This window comes from Mobula birostris, chromosome 1, assembly GCF_030028105.1.
Source record: "Mobula birostris isolate sMobBir1 chromosome 1, sMobBir1.hap1, whole genome shotgun sequence".
Classification (NCBI taxonomy): domain Eukaryota; kingdom Metazoa; phylum Chordata; class Chondrichthyes; order Myliobatiformes; family Myliobatidae; genus Mobula; species Mobula birostris.
The window spans coordinates 210,491,337-210,508,865 of NC_092370.1; the positions used below are offsets into that span (position 1 = coordinate 210,491,337).

Consider the following 17,529-nt stretch of genomic DNA (forward strand, 5'->3'; position numbering starts at 1 on the left):
ACCACAGTCCTCAGTCAGGGGTCCTGCATTTCAAGCCCCAGTTCCACACATCTTTCTCAAACTTATCTAGGTGTTCTTCAGCCTTGTAAGCAATTTGGCTATTGGGCTGCATACGAGTGGGAAGCTACTCAAAGGAGTGTTGCAATTAAATTTCGCTTCCCAGCTTTGCATTAGACCCACCTAACCCATCTCATCTCTCAGCTGAAGTTGAAGTCCTTCTATTGTATGTAATTGATTTGTTCATTATTCTGCCTTCAGTTGTTCTGAAAAGGGATACAGTTTCTCTATGGTTCTAAAATTATTTAATCAACCATCTGTGGATGTAAAATCCTTAACTTAGTACTTCTAAAGTTACCCAATTTTTAAATGGCATTTAAGCAGTAGTCTGAATTTGTTCAACCAACAGCTTTAAAATATTCATTAACTGCCAGATTTAATATTTATATATAAAAATCTTGTTCAAAATGTTGTTTCCTTTGGAAGTCAAAAAAGCCTACTTGGATTCCAAGATTACCAACACTGCCATTTACAGATAAATGAGAAAATGCTGAAACAAAAGGAGTCATTTTAATTTCAGGAGTCTTTTTTCTTACATTTGTAGTATTTAATATTGTCTGCAAAAGTTTTAAGCCATCATTGTAGTTTTATGGATATCTTCTAGACAACGTAATCTATACCAAATGAATTGTCAGAATTTTAATATTTTACCTGGGATTTTATACTAGATCCCTAATATAGTTAATACTATTTTTTGATTGATTTTAATTTCTAAAGGGTCAAGAACACTGGTATTAATAATAGAGTTCATAATGTACCATTTGATACGTCCCAGTCTCTGAGCTGGCAAGAAGGTGGATTCCCTTCATGAAGAATGCCTGTGCATGACTTTGTTTAACGTAGGGGAGGCTAATGCACGGGCAGCCACCACACAGTTCTTGACAGATTGGAGTCGGGGTCCAGTGTCCTGGAATGCAAGATGACTGGGGACCTTCCTTTGCTGCAGCCTTCCTCCACCTTCACTGTCGATGTGGTGTGTCATCAGCTATCACCAGCTCCACCACGGAGGTCTCGGTTGGATCAGTCTTTGTCTGGAAACTCTCCTTTGATGATACCGCCGTGGTTGACCCTGCCAGGAGCTGAGCATCAGACGGCTAAACTCCAGAGGGCGTCACTCTCGGACTCTCAGGAACTCACAAGCCTTGCTACCACAACAAAGTGATGATCCTGGGCAGTAAGAAGTAAGAGAACGTTAGCATGAGCTGCTCAGGAACAATATTTTTAGTTAACTAGCAAGATAACTAAGCTATATTAATGTTTAGATGAAAATAAAGAGATAAAGATTAGCTTTATTTGTCAAATCTACATCGAAACAATCAGAAAAATGTGTCCTTTTGCATCAAATCAGCAAGGCTTGTGCTGTTTGGAAGCCACATTTCCAATGCCAGCAAATCATGACCACAACTCACTAATATTAACCCATATGTTTGTGGAACATGGGAAGTAGCTGTGTGCCCAGAGGAAACCCATACATCACAGAGAGAAGCAACACACATCAAATTTGCTGGCGAACGCAGCAGGCCAGGCAGTATCTCCAGGAAGGGTCTCGGCCCGAAACGTCGACTGTACCTCTTCCTGGAGATGCTGCCTGGCCTGCTGTGTTCACCAGCAAATTTAATGTGTGTTCCTTGAATTTTCAGCATCTGCAGAATTCCTTGTGATCACAGAGAGAAACTCCTTATAAGCAGTGGCAGGAATTGAGAACTGGCACTGTAAAGCTACGTGCTAACCACTACATTGCCACGCTGCCCCGACACAGTCAGCCAGTCTGCAGGATTTGCTCAAGGTGTATTGTCAGCAAATATAAATGCAAATAGAAAATGACCATCGATCAACTGTGGACACAAGTCTGCAGAAGCTGAAAATCAGGGCTGAGAAGGAAGGTAGAGGATGCCAGAATAAAAAGGTGGGGGGAGGGGAAGGAGTCTAGCTGGAAGGCGATAGGTGAAGCCCAGTTGGTAGGAAAGGTCAAGGGTTAGAGAAGAAGGAATCTGATAGGATAGGAGAGTGGACCACAGGAGAAAGGGAAGGAGGGGACTGAGGGGGGAGTAATTGGCAAGTGAGAAGGGTAAAGGATCGGAGTGGGGAACAGAGGAAGAAGGGGGTTGGGAATTTGCTTACCAGGAGGAGAAATTGATATTCATGCCATCAACTGTAACTGAGTCCTGCCTGCTGGCACAATAATATCAGCGCCGGACTCCGGAGCGAAGGTTCCCAAGTCCGAATCCAAGTCGGGTTGAGCATCGAGTTAGCAACTCAGCCTCATAAAAACAAAAATAGCTTGCTACGGAAACACCGTCAAAAGAAGGTGCCCCGATAACTCCACTGCCGAGTTAAGGGCTATTCTTCTTCTTCTTCTTCAACAACTGTAACTGGTTTCAGTTTAAAATAATATAGTATGAGATTGATAATAAAAAATTCGCAACGCATTCTCAAAATGATTCTTTCTTATAATATCATTGTAACTTGTACATTTCCTGGCCAGGTCTTTCAGACTGATTCAAAACATTGATCTTGCCATCTTCCAGGAGAGGTCACAACTTAGTATCAGAGTATTCAGTCTTTTCCTGTTGCGCTACTTCTACCTCAGGACCATTTCTACAGCATTTTGTGCTCAGTTATTTGTTTTTTGTTGTCTTTTGAGTAGGGAATGAGCTAATGCTGGATATTTTCCTTTTTAGATGATTTTTCTTTAAAGAACAATGGATTTCCTATAAAAACAAACTGCATTTTCACGGTTGTATCTTATTTCTTTTCATTCAATGATCTCCATGGATCTTCCTTTCAGTTTCAAAATCAAGACTATCCTCTACATCAGGAATCAAACCTTCACGGTCACTTACAAACGAGAGAAAATCTGCAGACGCTGAAAATCCAAGCACCCCACACAAAATGCTGGAGCAACTCAGCAGGCCAGGTTGGCATCTATGGAAAAGAGTATAGTCGCTGTTTCGGGCCAAGACCCTTCATCAGGACTGGAGAAAAAAGATGATCTCAGAGGAAGAGCAGTGAGAGAGGGTTTCACTGAGCTCCCATTGAAGGGAAAATTTAAACTTCTTCAGAGTAGTCATCCCTGGAAGAGACTTTGCAATGTAGTAGTCCAATCACAAACAAACAAGAGAAAATCTGCAATCTGTAATCATCTTTTTTTCTGCTAGTCCTGATGAAGTGTCTCAGCTCAAAATGCCAACTGTTTACTCTTTTCCAAAGATATGGCCTGGTCTGCAGAGACCCTCCAGCACCTTGTATGTGTTGCTTGGATTTCCAGCATCTGCAGATTTTCTCTAGTTTGTCTTTAGACCTGATACTCTCCTGTCATTTTAAATGATTTATAATTGCTCATCTGCCAATTCACTTATATCTGTGTAAGACAAGTAGCTCCACTAACTTACCCATGTTTACAATGTGTGAAAATCAACCTACCATCAGTGGTAGAAGAGTCCAAGCCAGGGATATAATAAGTGATAACAGGCTGGAATTTCTTCCAACATTTTGCCTTTACTTGAATTAAGAGATTGCAATAGCAATGTAGTGGCAGATACTGCTACCTTCAGTGTTCCCTCTTTCGATGTTACAAGCTTAAATTCGCATGCCCCACTGGGCTGCCCCAGTGATCAATCCATGAACAATCAATTTGTGCCTGTATGTACCAGATCATCTCTTCCTCACTGTAGTGCTTTTGCTGCTGAGAATCTGTTCTTTTAAGGCCAAACTTTTCTGGACATTATCAGCTTTCTCCTCAGCTTTACGTTTGTTTATTGGTTAAACTTTACAGAACCTTATACATAGAGGGAATTCTTGGTTTTCAAGTGCCCTGACCAATTAAATTTGAGCACATACAAATTCAGCTCAAATCATGGTCCTTGCCCTTGTCACTTCGCACGTGCCTGAGTTAAAGTCCATGTGCCATTCCTTTGTCCACTTTCCCTGGTGATCTAGCCTTGGACCTGCACTCCAGACTGCACCGTCTCTCTTGCAATTCATTGGCTTCCACCTAAAATTGAGCAAAATGACTAAATTATGTCGTGGCAAGATAAATCCATTCCAGCTAATGATTTTAGTGAATTCATTTATGTCATACTGGATAGCCAACTCCAAGATGACACAAATATTTGCAGCTCAAATCCAACGACAACCTTGAAAAAGGTGGTCTTGACTCTGCTTCAAGTCTGCAGTTGTTGATGCAGTATATAGCGCTCAGTGATCCTCAGAACTCTTACCATATATGTGTGCCCATGAATCCCCCTATTGAAGCAGAACACTTTGTACACTATCTCACGCTGAAGAATCAGATTGGTGGATATGCCCACTTACCTCCACTTCCTTATCCAGCAGTTCGTCCTTCTATACCTTTCTCTAGTCCAAGAGGAATGCTTATCAATACTTTACAACTATGCCATGGCAATAAAATCAAGGCTGAGGCACTTGCCTACTAGATTAGCAAACTGAAACAAGTCAAAAATATAATCAAACTCATCTGGAATTGGAGCAAGTACCAGTGAGGTCACCAGCAACTGGGATAAAGTGTTTCAGTTATGAGGAGTGACTGCAGAGGCTAGATTGTTCTTCCCTGGAGTGGAAAAGGTGAGTAGGGAGATGGTTGAGGTATGTAAAATTTATATAAAATTATGAGGACTATAGATAGGACAGACTGCAAGATTCTTTGCCTCTTAATAAAACAAGAGGATAAGAATTAGTGGGACTCCTGCACAGGACTGGTCCTTCATAAGAGAAGGTTATAGACTAAGTGTTGAAAATTGAGATTAATACCGTGGGTCGACACGGCCATGATGAGCCAAATGCTGTATTACTTTATGACTTAATAATGGCCTTGCAAAGGATCAGTGATCCCTGAAATAATATTGGCTGGGACTTCTGCAGCTGTGCAAGTTTCAGGTATAATGTTGAATGAAATGCTTTGCTCTATTTTAACCACACTGCCATGACCTTACTGACAGACATCACAATATGCCCATCTTGCATACATCAGATAGGTGTTAGCTATTTACTTGTAAGGGTGGACAGACATAATGAAAAATGCATTGGAGCCAGTTTAACATCTTAATCAGCCAAACAATGGATATTGCACAGCCAGGTTTGGATGATTTGGATGAAGGAATTGGTGGCTTAGGGGCCAAGTTAGTTGACGATATAAAGATAGGTGAAGGGGCAGATAGTGTGGAGAAAACAGTGCGTCTTCAGAAGGTCTTGGACAGATCAGGTGAATGGGCAAAGAAGTGGCAGATGGAATATAGTGCAGGGAAGTGCATGGTCATGAACTTTGGCACAAGCAATAAAGTTGTAGACTATTTTCTAGATGGGGAGAAAATTCATGAATCAGAGAAGCAGAGGGACTTGGGAGTCCTCTTGCAAGATTCCCTAAATGTTAACCTGCAGGTTGAGTTGGAGGTAGGAAGGCAAATACAATGTTAGCATTCATCTCAAGAGGACTAGAATACAAAAGAAAGGAGCTAATGCTGTGGCTTTAGAAGGCATTGGTCAGACCGCACTTGGAGCATTATGAGCAGTTTTAGGCCCTATATCTATGAAAAGATGTCCTCGTATTTGTGGTAAACCATATATATATGTTGTAACTGGGTTAACTGTCTGGACACGCCCCTCTGCTGACTGCCTCTGTGGCTCCTCCCACAGATTCCTGAATAAAGGCGATTTCGCCCTGCTCCTCCTCCTCAGACTGGGGCAGACACTCAGCATGGAGGTCATGTTTTACTGCGAATAAAAGCCTTTCAGTGTTTACCCTACTTCAGTCTTTTGGAATTATTGAAGGTGCTTCAGTATTGGAGAGAACCCAGAGGAAGCTCACAAAAATTATCCCAAGAATGAAAAGGTTAACATTTGAGGAGTGTTTGTTAGTTCTGTGCCTGTACTCACCGAAGTTTAGAAGAATAAAGGGAGGAGGAACCTCATTGCAATCTATCAAATATTGAAAGCTCTGGATAAACTGGGTGTAGAGAGAATGTTTCCTATAGCGGGGGAGTCCAGGATCAGTGGGCACAGCCTCAGAATTGAGGGATATCCATTTAGAACAGAGATGAGAAAAAAAATCTTTAGCCAGAGAGTGGTGAATCTGTGGTAGTCATTGCCACAGAGCCACAGACAGTATGCAGGCCAAGTCACTGGGTATATTTAAGGAGGAAGTTGATGAACATACGAACATAAGAAATAGGAGCAAGAGTAGGCCATCCGGCCCACCGAGCCTGCCCCACCATTCAATAAGATCATAGCTGATCTGTCCGTAAACTCAGCTCCATCTACCTGCCTTTTCCCCATAACCCTTAATTCCCTTATTATGTAAAAACCTATCTAACCGTATCTTAAATATATTTAGTGAAGAAGCCTCAACTGCTTCCCTGGGCAGAGAATTCCACAGATTCACCACTCTCTGGGAAAAACAGTTTCTCCTCATCTCCGTCCTAAATCTTCTCCCCTGAATCTTGAGTTCTTGATAAATCAGGGTGTCAAAGGTTATGGGGACAAGGCAGGAGAACGGGTTTGAGAACGATAACATGATGGAATGATAGAGCAGATTGGACAGGCTGAATGATCTAATTCTGCTTCTATGCCTTATGATCTTATGCAAATTTTATAGCCACGAAACTTAACTTTGTTTAAAAGTAAAAAGGCTCATTTTATTCAGGCTTAGTGGATTATAGAGTTATTCATGGATCCTCAAACCTTGGTTGAACTGTTAGCAAGTACCTCAGTTGACCTCATTCATAAACTTCTCCAAAATACTAAATCCTGTTAAGTAACAAAAGAGGAAAAACAATAGAAGGACTGACAGAGCCTTTCTACTCTCCCATACATAAATACTATGGGGTAGATTCAGTCTCAAATGTCTAATCACTGCTGGCAACAGTAGCATGGGGCTAGAAGGGTAGTTTAGATCATCAATTCAAATACAGGAGTTCAAATCCCACCACAGCAGCTAAGGAATTTAAATTCAGATAGAAACATCTGCATTTTTTAAAAATTCAGTCTCAGTCTGAGATTACAGACTTGCAAAAACCATCTGAATTAATATTTCCCCTAAACAGAAGGAATTTGCCCACCCATCGCCTCTCTCTGGTGCTCCTCCACCCTTTTCTTTCTTCCAAGGCCTTCTGTCCTCTTCTATCAGACTCCCCCTTCACCAAACAACTCCAGTATTTTGTGCGTGCTGCTTGGATTTCCAGCATCCGCAGATTTTCTCTTGGTTGAAATGGAATTTGCTGACCTGTATGTGACTCAGGACTAATTGGTTATTAATCAAATGATTATTAATTGCTCTGTGAGGTGACATAACAAGCCATGTATTTGCATCAAACATCTCCTTTTAGACAATTATAAAAACAGACAAACAACATGGCAATTCAAAATCCTACAAGAGGTCCAGGTATGACCTACAGGAGGCCATTATGAGATCGAAAAGGCAATGCCATGTGAATTAGAGACACAATTGATGCACAACAGCTGTGACAGTGTTTCATTGAAATTACTTCCAATAAGGTGAAACCAAACAGCAGAAATTGCAGTGGTCCTTCACTCCCTGATGAATTTAATGCTTTTTTATGCATGTTTTTAAAGAGTGAATAACACTATACCTACCCAAATCCCTATGCCCTGTTGTCTCCAGCTCAGAGGCCTATGTCAGGAGATCCTACAACAGGGTGAAATCTCACAAGGTGGTAGGCCCTGAAGGAGTACTGAAAATCTTTGCCAACCAACCGGCTGGTGTATTCAAGGACACCTTCAACTTCTCACTACTGTTGTATAAGGTCCCCACATGCTTCAAAGGGGCAGTAATCATACCGGTGCCCTAGAAGAGTAGGGTGAGCTGCCTCAACATCTTGTAGCTCTCACATCTACCGTAAAGAAGTGCTTCAAGAGGTTGATTATAGAACATAGGACGTAGAACAGTACAGGCCCTCAGCCCACAGTGTGGTGCTGACCTTTTAACACACTCCACGATCTCTCCAACACTTCGCTCCCACCTGGCCCTTCATTTTACTTTGTGTGGTGGCTCGCTGTGCCAGAGGATAAGCCTCTCCATTCGAGTGGTGTCTCTCTTTCAATGACAGCAGAGGATCTTACCCAGGTCTGCATTTATGGATTGGACTATTGTGTTTATGAACTGTGGACTTTCAGTCTTTTGCTTTTTTATGCGAGGGGAGAGGGTTTGGGGTCATTGTTCTTGCTACATGTTGTTAGTATTTTGTGTGGGAGCTGGGGGGTGGTTTGGGGATCGACGTTCTTGTTACATTTTCTGTGGGGGAGGGGAGTTTGGGGGGGGTCGATGTTCTTGTTCAGTTTTGTTAAATTTTGTGTGGGGAGCGGGGTTTGAAGATCGTGTTGTTGTTCTTTATTGTGCAAGGGGGTGGTTTGATGGTTCTCTTTGACTTCCATGGTTTTTCTTTGTTTCGTGGCTACCTGTTGAAGACCAATCTCAGAGTTGTATACTGCATACATACTTTAATAATAAATGAGCTTTTGAACCTATGAAACCCTACCCTGAGCAACCACCTGGACTTTCTGCAATTCACCAACCCTGCAGTGCCTGCACAATTCCTTTTCTTCTCCTGACGGTCACCCAGTTGCTGGCATCCTAGGAGTAACTGTCTCCCTGTAAGCCCTGTCTATCAACATCACCACCACCCCCCCCCCCACCAGTCTTCCAAATGAGCTGTAGTTCATCCAACTCCAGCTCCAGTTACCAAACGTGGTCTGCAACCAAATGAACCTTTTGCATGTCTTGTCATCAGGTCTCCCTGATTTCCACGTGCTGCAAGAGGAGCACACCACTTCCCTGAATGTCATTCCCACTGCTCCAACTGTTCAATTAGAAAAGACAGTTCACAGGAAAGCACTGGTCTGTTGGAAAAATGGGGAGAGGAATGACGTATGGAATTTAATCCTGATCAGCTAAAAAGTGGAGCACTTCGGAAGGATTATAAGAATAAACAGATAAATAGGAAAGCCTAAGAAAATAGTGGGTAACAGTAGGACTTGGTGTACATGTTCAAACATCCTTCAAGGTGGTAGATAATGTATACAGGATGGTAGCCTTCATTAGCTTATACATTAAACACAAGAACAGGAAGGTTACAGCAGGATTTCAGGAAACATCGATTAGGTTACAACTAGAGTACTGTGTAAATGCACGTAGGAAGGACATGATAGTAATGGAAAGAGGAGATTTGCCTAGATGTTGCCAGATAGAGGTGTTTCAGTTATGAGGAGAACTAAAGGGTGGGTTTGTTTTCCTAGGAGTGGAGGAGGTTGAGGGGAGACCTGATATAGGTGTACAAAATTATGAGGGACAAAGACCTGGCAGATTGTGGGAATCTTTATCCTATCATGGAGATGTCAAAAACGAGGACATTGGTTTAGAGCAAGAAAAAGGGGTTTCAGGCCATCTGAGGATCCCAAAGATTGAATAAAATCTGGAACACACTGCTGAAATGGTTGTGGAAATGTGTAGATACTCTTGATGCACAAGCCATATTTAGATACACATGTGAATCGTCAAGCCGTAAAAGGCTACAGACTAAGTGTTGGTAAATGGGATCAATTGCCTCCCCTTCTATCAGGATGAGGCCACTCTCAGGTTGGGGGAGCGACACCTTATATTCCATCTAGGTAGCCTCCAATCTGATGGCATAAACATCAATTTCTCCAGCTTCTGGTATTTTCCCCTCCTCCTTCCCTCCTCTTCATTTCCCTATTATGGCCTCTTGCCTCTTCTCTTCACCTCCCCCTGGTGCCCCTCCTCCTTCCCTTTCTCCCATGATTCACTTTCCTCTCCTATCAGATTCCTTCTTCTCCAGTCCTTTGCCTATTACACATCATCTCCCAGCTTCTTGCTTCATCCTCTCTCCTCCACCCACCCGGCTTCACTATCACCTTGTAGTTGATCCTCCTTCCCCTCAACCCACCTTCTTTTTCTTGCGTCTTCCCCCTTCCTTTCCAGTCTTGATGAAACGTCTCAGCTGGGAAAATGGATTGTTTAATTCATTGCCATAGATGCTTCCTGACCTGCTGAGTTCCTCCAGTATTTGGGTGTGTGTTGCTCTGGATTTCCAGCATCTGCAAGATCTCTTGTATTAGTGTAGATGGGTACTTGATGATCAGCTTAGACATGATGGGCTGAAGGGCCTGTTTATGTGCTGTGTGACTCTATCTGGGTGCTGTTGTTCCCTTGAGCCTGCAATCCTTGTCATTCTTGGCAGAGGATGAGAGTTTGGGAGGTGCTGTTGGAAAACCTGGATAAGTAACTGCAGTAGATGGATAGATCATTGCATAATAGTGGTAGAGGTCAATTTAGGGGCTACCTGTCCACTTGCCCTGTATAGTGTCAAACCTCTTGACTGTTGCTGGAGCTGCATTCATCTAGCCAAGCCAGCAGTATTCCATCACACTGTCTTGTGCCATGCGTATTTTGGAAAGGTGTCGAGGTGTTAAGAATTGAATCACCTACTCAGCTTCTGACTTGCTCTTGCAGTATTTATGTAGCTGGTTCATTTGAGTTTTTGGGTAATGTTGACTCCCAAAATGTTGGTGATTGAGTGTCTCAATGAGGGTAAAGCCACTGAGTATCAAGGGTAAGTACTAGAAGAAATCTAGTTGACAGATTATTTTTTTTTTAATGACACTAAGCTTATCCTGAATGTAATTTTAATTCACGCAGGCATAATTGCTTCATTTGCTGAGGAGTTGCAAATGGAAATTAACATTAGGTAATCATCAACAAACATTCCCTTTTCTGATCTTTCAATACAACAGAAGTCCTGATGAACCGTTTGAGGATAACTGGGCTTACCACACTCCCTGAGACATTCCTGAAGTAATGTCCATAGGGTTACGATGAATGACCTCCAACCATAATTCCCTTGCTTGGCATAAGGTATGATTACAGCCAGTAGAGTAATTTTTCATTGACGTCCATTGGCGTCACTTCTGTCAGGGTGCCTAGATGCCATTCAGTCAAAGTGATCAAACGTTCATTAAATCAAAGGCATTTATTCCCACCTTTCATGTAGAATTCAGCCCTTTGGTCTATGTTTGGACCAAAGCTGTGATGGGGACTGGAGTCATGAGGTTCTGATGAATTCAAAATGAGCACTATTCTGTGGTTTGGGAGTAGCTGCTGCTTGGTACTAGTGTCAATCATACCTTTCGGCACTTTGCTGGCACTTGGGAAAATGCTAATTGGATGTAATGAACTAGATTGGTTTATTTTGGCTTTTGTAGGCAGGAAATATCGGGCAATATCCCACATTGTTGGGTAGATGTCAAGTTTGTAGCTGTACTGCAACAGTTTGGCTGGTGATCTAGTAAGATTTGGAGTACAAACATTTGGATTTTTTTTCAGACTTTCTTGCTGTATGGCGATCAAAGAAAGGTGGTGTTGAGGCCAAGATTGGATTAGTCATGATCTTATTGAATGGTGGAGTCCAATGGCCAATGCTTTATTCCAGTTCCTGTTCCTTTTGTTCTTATCCAAAGCTCTTAAATCATGTGGAGTTAATCAAATTGGCTAAAGATTGGCTTTTGTGACAATGGAGTTTCGGGTGGAAGCCAAGGTGGATCATCCAGTTGGCTGTTCATACTTGTGAATGCTTTAGTCTTGTGTTTAATACTCAGATGCTGAACCCCTGCTATAGTGCAAATGAGAATGTTTTTTTTTAAGGCTCCTTGCCCTGTTAGTAATTTAACTATCCACTAGCGTATACAATTGGAGTCAGAATTGGGTTTAATATCACTGGCATATGTCGTGAAATTTGTTAACTTTGTTAGCAGTACAATGGAACACATGATAAATAAATACAGAGAAAAAAATTGAGTATATCTATGTCTATTAAATAGTTAAATTAAAATAAGCAGTGCCAAATCAATAGAAATAAAGTAGTGAGGTAGTGTTCATGGGTTCAATGTCCATTTAGAAATTGTATGGCGGAGGCAAGGAAGCTGTTCCTGAATTGCTGAGTGTGTGCCTTCAGGCTTCTGTACCTCCTTCCCGATGGTAACAATGAGAGGAGGGCAAGTCCTGGGTGGTAGGGGTCCTTAATGATCCAATCTGCGAGGTAAGACACCGCTCCTTGAAGACGTCTTGGATAATATGGAGGCTTGGACCCATGTTGTAGCCGACAAATTTATCAGTTTCTGATATGGCAGGACTTCTGAGCTTTGATCTGAATCACAAATTGTGGGATTACTTAGTTCTATCTATTACATGATAATTCCTGGGATTACTACATAACCATTTGTATTTCCAATTCATATGGGTCTGCTCTCTTGACAAACAATCTACTCAGGGAACGTATGAGAGAGATCTGGCACATGGTCTGTACAGTGCAGCTTTTGGAAAAGCATTCTCCATTTACATATTGATCCCCAACTCAGTAGTCTAAACCTTTCTGAGAATACCAGTCATAGTGAGATAGAACGGGGAAGCAAGTCCTTCAGCCCACCAAGACTGCACAAGTGATTAACTATCCACTTACACTGACCCTACATGAATCCCACTCTCACTGCATTTTATCAAACTTCGCCACAGATCCGATTAGTTATCCATGCATTAGGGAGAAATGTTAGTATATTCAAAGCTTTTGTCCATTCATATTTTAAATATTTGCACTACATAGCCTTATTTTCATCTGACAATGGCTTATTCCATTGAAGCCACTCTTTACAGTTCATAGTCTTACACCCTGGGAAGGGGTTCACTGCTAATGTAATGGTTTCTCTGTAGCAGCAGTGTTTGGGTTATGACTAGAGATAATGTGGGCTTTGGAATGTGTGCTGGCCAATGAGGGGAGGTGTTTTTCTTTCTTTATGTGCCCAAGCGAAGGGATTTCACGGGCTTTTGGTTCGGGAGAAGATGGACAGAGAAGATGCCAGAACAGGGAAGTCGTAGACTGCAGGACTGAGCGGACTTGGAATGGGGTTGGGAGTCGATGACACCCGGGGGAAATCGATGGAGACAGGAAAACAGTGAGGTCCAACGTGCGCATTAGACTCTTTCATTAAAATGGGCCCTTTTTGTTTTCTTTACTAACCCTATAGTCTCCCCCTAGATTAACGCAACTGGCCAAACCTGAGGGTTACAATTGTTTTAAAAACAAAAGAAATATGGGTATAATTTACATTTAATTTATGTTTTTCCTTCTGAAAGTTGTGTATCAGATACTATGTAGGTTTTCATTGCACCTGTGCATACATGAACTTGTGCACCTGACAATAAATTTGACTAGGGTGTGGTTATCTTTCTTTGAACTAATTTATGTTGTTGTTGTTCCCTTCCAACCCCTTGTGGTGCAATGGACGGCAACTCTGCCCTTTCTTTAGCCTTTGTTATTTTCTACAAGGTTGAGTTGCTACCTCAATGCTCAACCCAGCACAGATGGAAAGCGTGCAAGGAGGGCTGGATTCAAACCCGGGATCACTCGCCTTGAAGTCCAGTGCAGATGCCACTATGCCACCGGCTGGCAAATTTATGGTATTGATTGACAAAAACTAGTAGAGTTATCAATTGGGAGTACCTTTTACAACAATCTCTCTACCTTTGACTTAAGCATTTGCAATTTATACCATTTGTATGAGTTTGTCCTTTTCTCAGGGCAGCACGGTAGCACAGCAGTTAGTGTGATGCTATTACAGTGGAAGTAACTCACATTCAATACCGCCACTATCTGTAACGGGTTTGTACAGTCTCCTCCTGATCTCATGGATTTCTTCCAGGCGTTCTGGTTTCTTCCCACGTTCCAAAGACGTCTGGGTTAGTAGATTAATTGGTCCAATGGGCAGCATGGGCACGTGGGGCCAGAAGGGCTTGTTATTGAGCTGTATCCCAACCTTTTTAATGCCATGGACCCCTACTGTTAACCGGGGTGTCCATAAACCATGGACTCCTCCCATTAACGGGAGGGTTCTGTAAACCCCAGGTTGGGAACTCCCGTTCTTAAAAGGAAATTTTAAAAAATGTACTCAAGGAATTTGATAAAGGAACCTAGCTTGTTTGATAACCCTTCCTCCTCCACAAAAGTCAACATTTGGTCAACCATCATTTCCAAATATCTCCTCTTCAGACACAACAGTTCATGCTTTGTAATCACCTATAATTATTGCAGGGTTTATCACCCCCGGTGTAGAAGTGTGAACCAAATGAGTTCAAACTAACCATATTTTCACTGCATGATTTTCCCTCCGTTCCATCCTTTAAGATCAAAATGTAAACTCAGCTTGTAGCTAATAAGCACAATAAGGAAATATTTTAGATTTCTAACATCTGATGGGAATGATATTGTGTAATCTATCCAAAGGGAACTTAAAGAATGCAATCAAATAAAAATAAAGTGATGACTCCAAGGTCGAAAATTTAAGTCAAACCTAAATTGGTACTTGAGCACAAATGACTAAACTTCAGGAAGCAGCAAAGGCAGAACAATTATTTTTAAATTTAGAATTAAAATACAGTACTCACTGAGGCAGAAAATGTGATCTTCAGTGACGCAACATGCTATTTTGTTCTGGGAATTGAAGTGTTACGAAAGAGTTGTTTCACCAAGTAAACATTTAAGGCATCACTGAAGTACATAACAGGATTATCAATGAGGCATTTCAGAAAATGACAAAGATTCGTGGGGAGCTTGCAGTCAACTGGGAGACTCAAGAACAAAAAAAAAATCAAAGCATGTGAACAAATTGGTGTCATATAATATACCCATCTGTCCCCTTTTAATTTGCATTTTTATAAAACTAGTGCTTATTCATCTTATGAGTTTTGAAATTGTTAAATGCTTTTTAAAAACATGAAATTCCAGACATCTCATTGAATATTTGAGGTGTGAATGAAAATTAAAATCAAATCTGTAATCAGATCCAAGCTGTGCCTTCAGCTTAGACTGAGTAGTAGCACTCACAGCAATACCTACATAAAGCTGCAGTTTATTGAATACATCCCAACTCCTGTACTCAGTGCCCTGATTTATGGAGGCTAATGTGCCAAAAGATCTCTTTATGACCCTATCTACCTGTGATGCCACTTTCAAGGAATTATAGATCTGTATTCCCAGATCCCTCTGTTCAGCACACCTCAGTGCCATACCATTCATTGTGTAAAATTTACCCTGGTTTGTCCTCCCAAAGTGTGATACTTTCTGCATTAAATTCCATCTGCCATTTTTCAGCATGTGCTCTCAGCTGGTTCAGATCACTTTGCAAGCTGAGATTGCCTTCATCACTGTCCACTTGGTGTCATCCGTAAATTTGTTGATAGAATGAAAGGGTTATCATACCAGGAACATCTGTTGGCTCTGGGTCTGTATACACTGGAATACGGAAGGAATGGGGGGATCTCATTGAAAACTTTTGAATGTTGAAAGGCCTAGACAGAGTAGATGTGGTAAGGATGTTTCCCATGGTGGGAGAGTCTAGGACAAGAGCGCAGAGCCTTGGGATAGAGGGGTGCCCTTTCGAAACAGAGATACGGAGAAATTTCTTCAGCCAGAGGGTGGTGAATTTATGGAATTTGTTGCCATGTGCAGCTGTGGAGGCCAGGTCGTTGAGTGTATTTAAGGAAGAGATTGATAGGTTCTTGATTGGATATGGCATCAAAGGTTACGGGGAGAAGGCCGGGAACTGGGGTTGGAGAGAAGGAAAAAAAGATCAGCCATGATTGAATGGTGGAGCAGACTCGATGGGCCAGAGGCCTAATTCTGCTCCTTTGTCTTATGGAATTGCCACATTATCGTCAAAATATTTAATATAGATGGTAATCGACAATGGACCTGCAGCATACACTAGGCACCGGCCTCAATCAGAAAGACAACCATATACTACCACTGTCTGGATTTTCTTGCTAGGCCAACATTGAACTGAACTGACTATGTCAGGCGACTTAACCTTCTGGACCAGCCTCCCATGCAGGACTTCGCTAAAGTCCATGTAGATGAAGTCCACCACCTTCCTTTCATCAACTTTCTTAGTAACCTCCTCCAGAATCTTTATAACATTGGTTAGGCATGACCTGCCATGTACCAAGCCATCCGTAATCAGACCCTGTTTATCCAAATACTCATATATCCTGTCCTTTATAATACCTTCCAATAATTTATCCATGACTGCCATCAGGCTCACCGGCCTATAAATGCCAAGCTTATTCTCAGAACTTTTCTTAAACAATGGAACAACATTATCTATCCTCCAGTCCTCTAGCACATCATCTGTAGCCAAGGACATTTTAAATACCTCCGCCAAGGCACCTGCAATTTCTGCACTCGCCTCCCACTAGGTCCAAGGGGACTGCTTGTCAGGCCCTGGGGACTTACCAGCCTTAATTCACCTCTAGACAGCCAGCACCTCATCTTCTGTAATGCAAATACAATCAATCATCTCCCTACTCCACTTTTCTCTCTCCTATAGACTCTGTGTCTGTCTCCTAAGTACAGACAGAAAAATTCATTTCGGAATCAGAATCGGGTTTAATATTGCCGGCATATGTCATGAAATTTCTAATTATGCAGCTGCAGTACAACGCAATACATGATAAAAACTATGATTTGCAGTAAATTATTACATATTACTGCACAACATATATAATAGTTAAACAAGTAGTGAAAAAAAAAGTAGTGAGGTGGTGTTCATGGGCTCAGTGTCCATTCAGAAATCTGGTGGCAAAGAGGAAGAAACTGTTCCTGAATCGTTGAGTGTGTGCTGGCAGGCTCCTGTACCTCCTCCGTGATGCTAGCAATGATAACAAGGCACGACCTAGGTGATGGGGGTCCTTCATGATAGATGCCGCCTTTTTGAGGCATTGCTCCTCGAAGATGTCCTGGATGCTGAGGAGGCTCATCCCTATGACTGAACCTGACTGAGTTCACAACCTTCTGTAGCTTATTTCAATCCTGTGCAGTACCCCCACCCCCCATATCAGACAGTGATGCAGCCAGTTAGAATCTATCCCATCTCTTTCAGCTCCATGCATAGATAAAGAAACTAGAGATACTGATGTAAAATAATAGAGGATGGTGAACAAACGATAGCTTAGATTCGAGCAGTAGAATTATGGGAATGTAAGGAAAATGGGTTACTGGGCATAATTAATGGGAATGGTCTCTGAGCCAATTTAGACTCAGTAACTCAAAATGGTCTTCGTGTGTCATTAGCAAATATAGAATCAAAGGGGTCAGAGAGCAGTAGAGATCACAGGGGACCAGCAGTGAGAGAGAGTCTTACTGAACCCCCATTAAAACGAGTTAAACTTCCTCAGGATAATATTTTCTCCACAACAAAGTGGAGATTCAGAGGTTCTTGGTCAGTAAGGATGTCAAAGGTAATAAGGACAAGGCAGGAGAATGGGGTTGACAGGGGAAAATATATCTGCCGTGATGGAATGGAAGAGTAGACCGATGGGCTAAATAGACTAATTCTGCACCTATGTCTTGTGGTCTTATTACCAACAGATTCTAACTG

The 17,529-nt window shown here is 41.9% G+C and overlaps 1 long non-coding RNA gene across 2 annotated transcripts in view; it reads right to left on the reverse strand.

Annotated features, from left to right (window-relative positions):
• Positions 1-629: 629 nt before the first annotated feature.
• The window catches only part of LOC140212221 (uncharacterized), a 45,072-nt gene continuing 28,172 nt past the window's right edge, over positions 630-17,529 (reverse strand). The window contains exon 3 of one of the 2 annotated variants that reach the window (XR_011889686.1): positions 630-1,224. This is a non-coding gene — a long non-coding RNA (uncharacterized lncRNA). Of the gene's footprint in view, positions 1,225-3,372; positions 4,052-17,529 lie in introns of those variants that run through there. The other variant, XR_011889675.1, reaches the window with a different exon arrangement.